Here is a 14,027-nt window from a genome sequence, read left to right as displayed (position 1 = left end):
ATGGTAACAAATCCCCCTGGGAGTGATGGTGTGAACGAGAGCTGGCACTCATGTATAGGGGAGTGCCATGCCCGAAGTAGATCAATCCACAAAGGGGAGCAAGCCCAAAGATTTGTGGAAAGCTTGAACTTCTCACGAGGAAGCGCCTTTGTGAAAAGATCGACGAGGTTGTCCTGTGTTGGCACATAGGCCAAGCTGATCTCTCCTGCTGAGAGTCTCTCCCTGACATAGTGATAATGCACCTCAATGTGCTTTGTACGAGCATGAAAAACTGGGTTTCTCGCAACTGCCAATGCGCTCTGACTGTCAGTGTAGATAGAGGTGGCAGACTCTTGTCCAACACCCAAATCAGCCATAAGCCGTCTGAGCCACACACACTCAACCGTAGCTGTGAAAGCTGCCCTGTACTCAGCTTCACAACTAGAAGTGGCCACAGTAGGTTGCTTCTTGCTCAACCAAGATATGCATGAGCTACCGAGCATGAAACAAAAACCACTTGTGGACACTCTTGTGTCATAGCAACCAGCCCAATCTGAGTCCGAAAAAGCATGTAAATCTGGCGGCAACGATCCCTCCTTGGGATAAAACAACCCAAGATGTATGGTGCCACTCAAGTAGCGAAAGATGCGTTTAACTGCCTTCCAATGCTGAGACCCTGGGCTATGCATAAACCTGCTCACCTGTGAGACTGCAAACTGAATGTCCGGCCTCGTAATGCATACATAAATGAGGCAACCAACAGCTGTCTGATAGAGTGTGACATCAAAGTGATCTCCAGCATCATGAAGACAACTTCAAACCTGTCTCCATTGGAGTAGCAATAGGCTTGCAGTCTTCAAGGCCAAATCTCTGCACAATGTCTCAATATACTTTGTCTAACACAAAGTAATACCTCCATCACACTGCTTAAATTGTATCCCCAAATAATGATGCAAATGCCCCAAATCTGACATCTCAAAAGAGGCATTCAAATCAGCCTTAAAATCAGCAATACGACTCTCATTTGGTCCTGTGAGCAGCATGTCATCGACATAGAGAGCAATGATTAGATGTACACCATCCACACGTTTAACATACAAAGTGCTTTCTGTTGGACTATTCTGAAACCCATGTGCAGTCAAATATGCATGTATCTTTTCATACCAAGCTCGTGGAGCTTGCTTTAAACCATATAAAGCCTTTTTCAACCTGCACACTTTGTTTTCCTGCTCTCTTTGAACAAAACCACGAGGCTGCGATACATACACCTCCTCATGCAAATCTCCATTCAAGAACGCAGTCTTTATGTCCAGCTGATGTACATTCCAACCATTATGAGCTGCCAATGCATAAATACTACGAATGGTAGTCATACGACAAGCGGGAGCAAAGGTCTCATCAAAATCAATGCCCTTTTCTTGAGCATAACCCTTTGCAAACAAGTCTAGCCTTATAGCGATCAACACTGCCATCTGGCTTTCGTTTCAACTTAAAAATCCACTTACCAATAGGCAAATCACACAAAGACCATGTACCATTCTTCATTATAGCATCATATTCACTTTGCATTGCAGCCAACCAATTTTCTGAATTTTGTGCCTCATCAAATGAAAGAGGTTCTTCCTCTTCACACATACTAGACACAGCCAAAGCATAACAATCTGATGTATAAGAGGCATGCTGAAAACCTGAACGAGTACGACTAGTCATAGGTGCATCAATCTTACTATCACGCAAGGTTTGCACCAGCCATTTAGGCATACCTCTAGCCTGCTCATTTTCAGCCCTATCCTCATGAATTACATCCTGTAAATCTGCATCAGAAATAGGCTGATCTATGATGTTTGAATTCTGCATAGGCTGAATATTTGCCTCATTAGGACTTACATTTGAATTCCCACCTGTAAACAGAGGCAACAATGTATCAAATACATCCCGTGAGCTCACACCTGTCTCTTTGGTACATGATAACAAAGGCTGCACAGCATCTTCCACAAAAACAACATCTCGACTAGTCAAGATACGCTTTGATTGCGAATGATACAATCTGTAACCCTTGCTTTCAGCACTATAACCAATAAAAATGCATTTGACAGCCTTATCATCCAATTTTATGCGTTGTTGCACAGGCACTAAAGCATAGGCCAAGCAACCAAAGACACGTAAGTGACTAATAGAAGGCTTCCTGCCATGCCAAGCTTCGTATGGAGTAATAGACTGCAAGGCCTTAGTGGGACACCTGTTGAGTATATATGCAGCACACATGACAGCCTCAAGCCAAAACGCATGTGGCAAAGCTTGGCTCTTGACCATACATCGTGCCATCTCCATAAGTGACCTGTTTTTCCTCTCAGCAACACCATTTTGCTGAGGGGTATATGGCACTGTACATTGGTGTTTTATCCCACGACTAGCCAGAAATGCATCAAACTCTTTAGACATGTACTCCCCCCCTCGATCACAACGGAGGGTGCCCACAGTACAATTGGATACATTTTCAACCATAAGAAAAAATTGTTTGAAGCACAAAAACACTTCGGACTTTGCCTTCAGTGGATATACTCATGCATGCCTTGAGTAATCATCAATGAAAGTCACGAAGTACAAGTGTTTACCAAATGACGGAGTTTGCATAGGCCCACATACATCACTATGTACAAGTTGCAATTTGCGAGTGGCCCGCACAGAACCATCCTTTGGAAATGTAGAACGGTGCATTTTGCCCAAAATACAGCCTTCACAAACATGTTTCAATGGTGCCTCAAGAGGGGGCAATGAAGCAACCATATCAAATTTCTGCAAACGCAGCAAACTAGCAAAGTTCAGATGACCAAAACGAGCATGCCATAGTTTTGCATCTGAAACTGCCTTTTCATCATAGAAATTGCATTTGCTGAATCTTCCACACACTTGTCATTAGAATTGAGCCTATACAGCCCACGAAACAAGGTGCCAGATACAATAATCGTATCACCAGAAGTCAAATCATGAACAGTACATCTGTCATCCACAAATTTGACTACAAGTCCAAGTCTAGAAAGCGCAGAGACAGACAATAGATTCTTCTTTATCCATGGCACATACAAAGCATCTGAAAGTGTGAAAGCGCTGCCATTTGCAGCAGTAAGCATAATTTTACCAATGCCCTTCACTGGGTAAGAAGCATTATTGGCACATGTGACAGTATTCCCATTAGGGACAGCCTCAAGAGAAGTGAACATATCACGATGCGAGGTAATGTGCTTTGTAGCACCACTGTCAAAATACCATACATGAGAGTCAACAGAAACTGCCAAACATGCATCATGTACAGATGGGTCATACTGGCAATACACGCTAAACGCCCATTCTGTATCCTGCACAACATTTGCAGAATCTGCATTTGTAGAAGCATCCGCTATTGTGGCTGCATTTGACTCTTTCTTCTTTGCCTCTTTAGCCTTTAGCTTAGGGCAATTCTTAATGACATGATCATTTGCCTTACAATAGTTGCACCTGGTCTTTTTCTTGCCTTTATCAAGAGCCTTCTCAGACTTATTGTTGCTACCTGTGGAAGGAGAAGAAGTTGCAGACCTACTAATAAGAGAAGAAATAGTGGAAGGGGCTGCCTTACCACTTCTTCTCTGCTGCTGGGCAGCAATAAATGCTTGATCAACTGCACGTTGCCTGGCCCTGTTTTGCCTGGACTGCGCTTCTTGCAAGAGCTTGTTGACTAAAGTATCATACTTGACAGCATCAGCAGGTCTGCCCTCATTAAGAAGTCTCAAAGTGGAAGCAAAAGTCTGATATGTCTCAGGTAAAGCATCAAGAACAGTCTGCACAAGAGAATGATCAGGAATAATCTCACCTGCAGAAATCAACTGTTCTTTGAGATCTTTAATCTCAGCAAGAAAAACATTCATGTCATCATCTTCTTGCATAATCTTCAATTCTAGCTCTTTACGCAGGTAAGCGATTTTTGTCTCGTTACGACCTGCATACAAACCAGCTAGAATATCCCAAGCCTGTTTTGCTGTTTTAGCTGAACGAATATGTGGGGTGATGTTACGTTTGACAGAAAGTGCAATCAAGGCATGAGCCTGCGCATCTTTACCATCCCAATAAGCTTGTTCAGCAGTGGGTAAAACAGCAGCAACAGTAGAGCTGCTAGAACCTGCAACATCCTCAACAGATCCTACATCCACAGAACCTGGACGTACATCCGTATCCTGCACAATGTTCCACACTCCTTTTGCAACCAAAACATGCTGCATCATGTATGCCCAAAGTGGGTAGTTGCTGTCTCCATCTAGTTTATCTTCAGCAGACAACATGCGAAATACATCATTGCTGTTATCAGCCATGGCCACTGACTGAAATTGATGCAAAAGCTACCTGTAATGAAGCAAAGACTGAACAGAAGACAACTTGTGCTATGTAGCACGGTCCACAATAGAACACGTGTGCCTGTTTTACAGAAAACTGCACTGTCGAAATTTCTGCAGAAAATGACGAAAACACCTGTGCAGAACTTGAAATGCAAAAACAAAGCCCGAAACGACCTCAGATGCAAATTCTGAGAACGCTAAGCTCTTCGGGCTTATTTGCAGAGTATAGGGACCTACAAACGCTCGTGAAAACTCACCTCAATCGGAGAACGTGAGTCGGAGGGTGCTGGCGGCGTAGCCCTGGGAGCCGATGCCTGCTCTGATACCAATTGTTGGAATAAGGGTTGCAGGAAAGCACATAAAGCTTGGAGAAGAAGAAGCAAGAATGCACACAACACAAAGTGTATTAGATTGTGTCAATGTACAAAAGATAAGTTAGCCCTAGAATGATGGGCGTATATACAAGCCAGGGGAAAAAACCTCCTAAAGAGGGAAAAAGTACCCCGGCGGTCCTACGTGTGTTCACACACATCACTGCCTATGTATATGGCAACAATTCCACTATTAATCACTCTTTAACCCTCTTCTTTATCCTTTAATTACTCTTAGTTGGTGGTGAGGAGTTTAAGCATGGAGATTAGCAATATTTAGGCTAATCCAAAGATTTTATTATCCCTAAATAATCTCACTAATTAAGTCTCTAATTAAATTAATCCACTAGAAGGAAAAAAAATAGATAAATGATACCTAATTAGTGCTATTTCTTGTTAATTAAAGCCTAATGAGAGTGGACTAAACATAGATTTGGATCAAGACAAGTGTTTAGAACACTAATGCCACTCAAATTAGACTAATTATAAGCAATTAGCCTCATTTTTTAGATTTTTTGCTCTCTTTAAGTCCACTAATCATACTAATTAATAGATTAATGATAATTAATAAAAATTAAGAGATAATTTATAAAAAATTTAAGTTTTTTGATAGATTAGTGTTTTATCTAACAATGCTAACCTATCTATGTAAAGGAATTAAGAAAAAGAAATAAGATTAAGCTAAAAATTAAGAAAATAATCTAGATTTAAGCAAAAATCCTCTTGATTGGACTCTCTAATCACCAAAATCTCAAGTTTTTTCACTCAAACTAGTAGTAATACTACTCTAAACACAAAGTTATACATGAATCATAATAAAAACATAAAAAACAACCATGCAAAACATCAAAAAATCAAAAAACCGCATGCCAAAGAGCTTACCTAGCACCGGGCTATGGAGACTCCATCGGATTCGAATCAAAGATGGCTTAGACAAGTAGCGGATTGGCGCTCCCCAACAATGGCACTAAATATGTTAAGGAAACCCTATCCTAACATGTCGTGGGAAGTTACCTATCCGCCAAGCTCGAGCTAGGCTCAAGAGCTCCACCATAACTACTTGTGACCGCCATCCTTACGCACTTGTTGTTGTCACCCTGAGGCAGTTGCTCTAATCCAACGAGTGATGCAAGCTCTCTCACGAAGATCATGTGGGATCTCTGCGGAAGACAATTATGTTGGTAGCCCTAATCACTCAAGTAAGAGGAAGAGAGGAAACAAGAGGACCCTCAAAGAAAAGGCTTGGCCACCAAGGGGAAAGGGTAATCATCAAGAGAAGAAGAGGTTTAGTGAAGCACCAAAACCGCACACTACTAAACATGTGTAATAGGATACTGAGTGTCATCACCTATAGCAATATAACTCTGATTTTTTGTTGGCATCATGTTATCAAACCACTCTCCATGACATGTCATGTGGTTTGATGCGCCTGAATCCATATACCATGTGTCATCACTCTCTTTGCGAGATGTCATAGTGCCCATCACATGCTTCATGGCAAATAAATGATCTGTATGTCATTCATTGCTAAATGATGCATAATTTCCATGTTGCACTCTACCACCCACGAATATCATTTTGCTTTTTATAGCAATCTCTAGCCATATATCCAAGTTTACCACAGTAATGACACTCAATGCCATGCATATTCTGATGTTATGGTTACCAACGACCTCTACCATGAGATCCAAATGTCCCTCTACTATGAGGGTAAAAGCCTCAACCGCCACGTGCACCAAATGATGGTTGTGAATCCTGTTATTGTTGCACTCATCTTGCTATGCACAATGTTCATCACTGAGTATTGCAAACAATCAACTCAACACACATACATACATGTACTTGAGCACCAATGCTTTCCAGACAATCCACAATTTTTATGGTGCAGAATCCGGGACTCGAAACCATTGTTTTTATAAAATGAAAATCAGTTGGCACCGCTTACAAAAATCTGAGAAACAATCCTCCACTTTCTGAAACACTCCAATGTACTCACACGAGCTCAATGTTGATGATTTACATCTACTTGTTCACAAACATCTGCTATCCGATACAAACAGTCCACTATAGCTTACAATCCTGCACAATACTGAGCTCATTAATGTGCCAAATCACCAGGAAATTATCCAATCGAGTATATATACCGTATACCTTTACATCCATACATGCTCCATATCACATATAAACATCATCAAGATCACCAAGTGTCAATCACATGCCAAAAGTAGCTCCCTGTTTTAATCAAGAACCTATAAATTGTCAAATATCGACACTAATCCACTTTTAATTCATTAAAATCACATCTGAATCCTAGTTCTCAACATTCATTGGCTTCATATCAAGTCTATCTAGCTATGTATAAGCTCAATTGCACTAATTTTGACGAGATAAGTGATTAATTTAATAATTAAGCTCCTCTATTTTTTTAATCATAATTAATAATCCTATTAATCTTGCTTAATCCAACTTGTTTTACATTAATACATCCAAACAAGTGCTTTTGAGCTTCATCCAAATGTGTATACATATTTGGGAAGCAATTGCTAAGCTTCTTGAGCATTGTATGCATTCAATTGAGCAAGCAATTGCTAAGCTTCTTGAGCATTGTATGCATTCAATTGAGCATTCTTTCAATTTCCTACCTCCTAGTGGATTTTTGCACTAATTTTCAACATGCCTCCAATTGATTTGATTACTTCAATGATGCTTGGTTGCACTTGGATAATGGTTGGGGTGAGATACATAAACCTTAGCTACACTCTAATTACTTCAATGGTGAATAGAATCAACATTTGCAAGTTTCACACACTATGAGCTTCCATAGTCTCAATGTTACTTGCAAATCTTCCCACTTGCTCAAAACTTATCTCAATGGCTTGCCAATGCATCTCTACTCATGTCCAATCAAATATACATTAAATACATCTGCTCCATGATGCAATACATTCACACAATCCTCTTTAGAGCTTACAAAAAACTATTTTTCACTTGCTTTGAACAACCCACTCTTTTCTCAAACTTTGTTAAATCACCTGCAATCTGCTCAAAGGTGTTTAGCTATTCTTACCTAATAAGGCAAGCTCTCTGATCTATTGATTTCATGTGCTCCACAACTTCTCTTTGCTCCATAGCTTCAATGGAAATCTCCAAAAACCAGAATTTTCCCTCTTGCTTACTCACTCAAGAAATTCTAATGAGAGCTACCCAGGCTCTAATACCATGAAAAGAGAATAGAAGGATACATTGGAGACACACCCAAACCATAGTTTCTCTCATTTCATCAACACACACAAGGTAGAGAAGCACCATAGCTTTCCTTCATTGCACTCTACAAAACATCACATTTTCTTAACGATAAGTTCACACTGAAATAACCTAAGGCTAATGTCCACACAATTAGCCAGCTAAAAGTGGCCACTATTGTCCACACACACTGCTAGACTGGTATCCACATGCTACCGCTATCCACCAAATCCCAATGAACTTGCATTTTCAACAGTGGTCAACACCCCATTGCAAGTTTTATATTGACTCCTCACCCAATTGTGGCGATACCAAGAAGGCCGATCCAATTAGGTTTGGGCAAGGTTGGTAGCTTGTCTTGAAGCCTTGTTGCCTCATGAGAGGAGCTATTTAACAGCGAGGAGTTGGAGAGACAGGAGCTTGAGTATATGTGTATTGAGAGAGTCTTATGATAAGGACAAGTGGGGTAGCTGAGGTTGAGGGGATGTCGCTGGTGGAGACAGTGGGCAGGGATGGTGTGGCCTTCACTTCCTCTTGGATCTTTGCTTTTCCTTTATCCTGTAGAGTGCTAGTGGCGGCAACAATTGGGACTAGCTTCGATCTCCATTGGAAGTATTGTGGTGTAGTGAACTTGGGACCAAGACATTGGACATTGGGGCCGAGAAATGTCACGTTGACAATCAGTATAGCCAGAGTTGATGATTGCCTTCATAGAACTTCTGGGCTTTGAGAAGATTTTTAGTTACCCACCTATAAGTAGTTGCGGTGTGAGGACTAGGTGGGGAGGGTTGATGGTTTTACTACGATGAGGGCCTTCGCCAAATGTTTTCCCTGACCTTGCAAGCTTGTGGTTGCCTTGACGGAGGTTGACATGAGGTGCAGTTGATGTGTCGGAGCTTTAGGGATGGCCAAGGTTTGAGGGGAAAGGTTGGACCTTCGGGGAATCCATGGGGTGGTAGCACCGTGACAGACTGTCAGCATACGAGAAGAGAGCCATGTGTTCGTTAAACACACCAAAAGAGGACAATAAAAGAAGATTTATTATTAAATATAAACAAGAATTTCTATTAACCCACCTCAAAGGTTGACATTGATATATCGAGATTGTCTGTGTTCATCTAATCTAATCTTGTTTCAATTTTTATGTATGTGGATAACTCACTATGATGATATATATATATCTGATAGAAAACTTTGAAGTTAAATCCAAAAAAATTGGTGCCGTATTTTCTGTTATAAGTGAATTACAAACATTTTCTTTTTCTCTTTTAAAAAATCCAATATGATGTTACGGAGGCAGGCTCCAATGTTGCAATCAATCACTGTGTGCATGCTGCTGAAGTTGCAGCGGGCTGCCAGACGATTACCCAAAAAAACACACCAATCAAGCAAGGAAATGATAGTACAAACCAAAGCAAAAGCTGGAGTTATAACGAAGCATATGCTGCACAGAAAATGAAAGCAACAAAACTTAAGGCTGGAATCGTCCTTCCCTGCCTTGTCAAGGTTGGGGCATCATGTCAGTCTTTTTCCGATCATGCCCAGCATCCCCTTATGGGCGGCGACAGTTCTGTATTCAGACTTAGTTATGAACAGGAAAGGAGACGAGTTCTGCCTACCTGCTGACAAGCATGGATATCATCGCATCCACACACGAGTTTGCCGTTGAGAGTATCTACAGCCTGAAAACCTTCACTTCTCTACAGAGCAAATTCTTCACAAAATGAGGATCAACTTACACGAGGAGACACACAACACAGAGGGCAGTTCGATAGGCGAGAGAGTCTTCACCTTGTAAAAATCGACTGCACTTCGACCATCTTCCGCCGCCAGCAGCTGCATAGCAGACCTTGAGCATGGAAGACAACATATCTGAATTATCTAGGCAAGCAGCCGTCTCATTTGGGTTTGTGGGAAAAAAGTTCTCCAAGACCAAGGATTTTGATGTGGTATTCAAGGGCGACGATTCCCCACGATTCGGGCATGATCCTGCCTTCTAACCCACCATCACCATCTGAAAATCCACCACATTGACATCATAAAGAACTTTTTATACCATATATTAACATTGTGAATTCTTTACAGAAAAAGGATATTATGTGCATCTCCATGATAACAGGACATACATTGATTCTCCACCACATAGTTCTATTGATATGCTATGCCTTCTGTGCTTTCCTTGGAGGAGTTCGACGTAAAAAGATGACCAACCGTTGGTTCTTTGCTATCATGTCGCTAACTCGAGGCCAATCACCCCCGTCTTTGGGCATCTCTGATACTGGGAACCAGTACTTCATCAACCCCACCGCAGAAAACACATTTGTAAGGCCCTTATCCGTATGGACATAATCTTCAATGAAGATGGTCACTATCTCTGAGGTGTTGGCTGAAAGAAACGCCTCAATCTCTTTCAAGATGTCAAGAGCTGGTTCCTACCAAAACAGGTGGCTGGGCATGAAATAGTGTAAGAGATTGAAACTAATCAAAGCCCCAACTTTAGTAACAATGAAGATTAAATCATCCAAAGAGCACTCCTATATATATAAGATGAAACTTGGAATACATACAAAGGCTGTGAAGGCATAGCACTGTCCTCCAAATGAGTGGCAAAGCCATACATCATTTTCATAATCGTACATGTCAAGCATTAATCCCCTAACTCCATGCTGCATCATTTCCACACATGAGAAACAGGGAGAGGCACAATATTGAACCTTCTTGCATGGACATGGCCATGACATGAACTGGCAGACCAGTCAGCAAACTAGGCAATATATGAAATAGAACACCAATAATACCAAAACTCTACTCACATTTAGCTGGTCTGTGACAGTGTCCTGATTTTCAAATGTTTCTCTAGGTACCCATGTGAGAAGGTTCTCCGTCTATTGCATATGAGTTATGGGTCGTCAACCATGCATATTTGTTGAATGGTAGGGTGTTGTTCTGCAATCAATTAAGTGTTAAAATTATTGCTCTTGTATAAAAAGCCAAGTTGCCATTCTAAACAGCAGCCATGGTGACAAGAATTCTATAAAATGCCAAAGAGCATAGTTTAGTTACCGATGATAGCACATTATAAGTATTTGACCTGGTGCATCTTGTAGCATTATCACCTGCTATGGCACATGCACAATCTGAGCTTGATGAACATGATTCTAGTAGCTGCATATTGTTTCAGGTTTACTCTCTCTGTGTTTGCGTGTTGTGTGCGTGCACCTGCACATGTCTCTGTGGATGATGTTCAGGGGGTACTCTCTGACTTGTATGTTTCAGATGAGCTACCTGATTTCATAGTTACAATACAGGCCATAAAGATCTCAACTCTACTTCATCTAGACAATACAGGCCATAAAGGCTGCAGCGCAAGTTGGAGGCTTTTGGATGAGAGGACCATCAACAGATGAGACCTCCATGTCTTGATGAAACTTTTTCACTACCACTCTTGCATAAGCTTTGGCAAATACTGTGTGAGGTTCGATCTAGCAACAAAGTACAATATCGCAATCCATGAGATACTTCAGGCATAATCGTGCAAGGGGGAGGATGACATATCATGAGCTCTGCTTTCTCTATCAAGCTCACCTATCTTCTTCTTTGTCAATTCAATGCTGTTTCACCAGTATCCACTAAAAGTTGCTTTCTTTCAAACAGGGAGCACCTTGGAAGTGCATTTACTAGCTTCATCCAAGTGAGTCTAGCCCCTGAGGTCGCGTGGCATACCAAAAAGTGGATGCCAACATGCAGTACACTACTTTTCACAGCTTAAAATGAGTAAGTCTTATTGCTTCTCCGGTTCCACCATTGCCATTTATCTCTGCATCAAGTTTAAACTTGACTTAAATCTCTCTCTCTCTCTCTCTCTCTCTCTCTCTCTCCACGCACGCGCGCATCCAAATCCCACTGAACTAAATCAAAGAACACTTTATCACTGACTTGGAAATTGACACAGAAATGGAAAGCAAAACGGCAGGCAGGGTTGTAAACAGACCTGGCATTGTCCAGAGGAACAAGAATGGGCTTGTTTCAACAAAAGAAGCCAGCCCAAAAACCCGCCAAACACAAGGAAAAGGTTGCATCTAGCCATGATTAGAGAGATCTACACAGAATAAAACCTGCGCAAGAGCAAGAAAATGAGTGAGAATGGACAAAGGTATCAAGATGTACATAAATGCATGACAATGTGCTGGCTAAGTGTGAGTGTTTACGCTCGCTCGCGCGCGTGCGTGTCGGTCAAAGAGAGATCCCTACCTGTGTCGACGAACCAGAGTTTGGACTGCAGCAGCACAGACATAGCAGAAATGAATAGGGGATCGGCTGCTTCTGAAACACTCCCCCACAGACAGTCAGGCCCATTACATATCGCCATACCCCTGCCTGCCCATGGTGATGTGGTGGGGGTATCACCGCCCATAATTCGTGGGCAAGCAATCTCCCGTGTAACGGGCCTCAAAAGAGGCCCGAGTCGCACAGCACGTCGATGGGCTCAAGTCGCTCGTCGATGCGGTCCGGTAATACCGCCATGAACATTGAAAATATCAACTTATTTCCATTGCCAAGTTACCAACTGTCACTGGTTAATACGTAGGGTAGGTGGAAACTCTACTCGGTCGGAGTGACCAGTCCATGATCAAACTTAGCGAAGTGCTTAGCTATATGTATACGTCTATTAAATGAAGGTTCCAAGTGGCTGAGAAGCTATAACAAGTGGTAAATGAAGGTTCCAAGTGGCTGAGAAGCTATAACAAGTGGTAGGAGGAGGAGCCAGAATTTTGAAATTTTTAGAGGAGAAGCTAACACGCTTGGGTTCACGTCTAAGAAAAGATTCACTCACACTTGCGCTCTTGAACGCACATACCATTACAGTTACTTTATGTAAGTAAAAACACATAAATTGAATGTGATATATATGTGGAATGTGCAGTTACTTTATGTGTGTAAAAAGACATAAATTGAATGCGATATGTATGTCATTCCAAACAATGCCGTAATATCAAGTAGGTCCCGTTCTAGTAGATAGCTAAGCAACACATTAGTTAATACAAAAAAAGGCATTAATTAGTGTGGGCTAGTGCAACCTTCATCATTCTTGCCTCACACGTGGCTCACACGTGGCTCCAGCTAGAGCTGTGGCTCCCTCCCTCCTTCAATTCCAACTTCTCGTCCCTCTTCCCTGTGCAGTGTGTATACTCGGGTGCTCCTTCCCGAATCCCAGTCATTCACCACCCCTCCTTCCAGGACTTTCCTCCTCCAACACAGGTGTCAGGGAGGACGAACCCCCCCCTTCATGTGGAAAACGTTTAAAGGATTTAGAAACTTTTTTTTTTCGAAAGTAGATATATATAATATTAACACTGAAAGATCATTACAAAACAGTTCAAAGAGTCCATGGGCCAAAGCCTAGTCTAGATCCTTTACATTGCTATTCAACAGATTAGATAACAGATTCCCTTTATCCTCCTCCCAAACAAAAGAGGAGTGGTTCCAAGATACATCCCTAGCTGCATATCGGCTATCATCAATTGCTTCAGTATCACATCCTTTTGGGGGAAACTTCTCCAAGATTTGCTTTCCTAATTACCACACCTTCACCACCACTGGTCTGGTCCCTAAAGGGTTTTCTATGAAGGCCGCAAAAGTATAAGAGGGGTGCTTTTCCTTGAGGTACCATCTTCTAGTGTTTGGCCCAAATTTGGGGGGACCTTGGCCCTTGTCCTCCTAGATACTCCATGCATAACATCATGAGTTAGGAACCCTGGTCCCATTTTATAGAGAACAAAATGTTAGCATTATTTAACTTGTTAACATAAAATATAGACTAGCACAGATGAATACATTTATACATCACCTCAGTCACATCTATTCCAGTGTTCCCCCCCTTCTGAAACACAATCCTATTCCTAAATACCCAAATTTCCCACAAGCAACCAAATCTAATAATACTAAATAGAAAATTAATATCATCTTCAAAGTCACCCCCCCCCCCCCTTCCAAGGACCCAATCCCCCCATAGTCCCAAGACTCCTAAAGATTTGGCTACCCATTTCTTAATTTTAGCCCAAGTTCC

General features: G+C 41.7%; 1 pseudogene across 1 annotated transcript; it reads right to left on the bottom strand.

Moving 5' to 3' along the window:
* Nucleotides 1-7,753: 7,753 nt before the first annotated feature.
* LOC147637317 (PI-PLC X domain-containing protein At5g67130-like) lies at nucleotides 7,754-12,419 on the bottom strand (annotated as a pseudogene). Its single transcript, XR_015266017.1, has 9 exons — nucleotides 12,212-12,419; nucleotides 11,952-12,075; nucleotides 11,024-11,076; nucleotides 10,774-10,906; nucleotides 10,528-10,626; nucleotides 10,087-10,392; nucleotides 9,752-9,974; nucleotides 9,580-9,660; nucleotides 7,754-8,931 (listed from the first exon to the last, which is right to left on the bottom strand). The product of XR_015266017.1 is annotated as a PI-PLC X domain-containing protein At5g67130-like (transcript).
* Nucleotides 12,420-14,027: the final 1,608 nt, after the last annotated feature.

The sequence above is a fragment of the Cibotium barometz genome, chromosome 6, assembly GCF_041138505.1.
Source record: "Cibotium barometz isolate CiBa-2024 chromosome 6, ASM4113850v1, whole genome shotgun sequence".
Taxonomy (NCBI): domain Eukaryota; kingdom Viridiplantae; phylum Streptophyta; class Polypodiopsida; order Cyatheales; family Cibotiaceae; genus Cibotium; species Cibotium barometz.
Note: the sequence above shows the minus strand (reverse complement) of the source record. Positions and strands in the feature narration are given on the sequence as shown.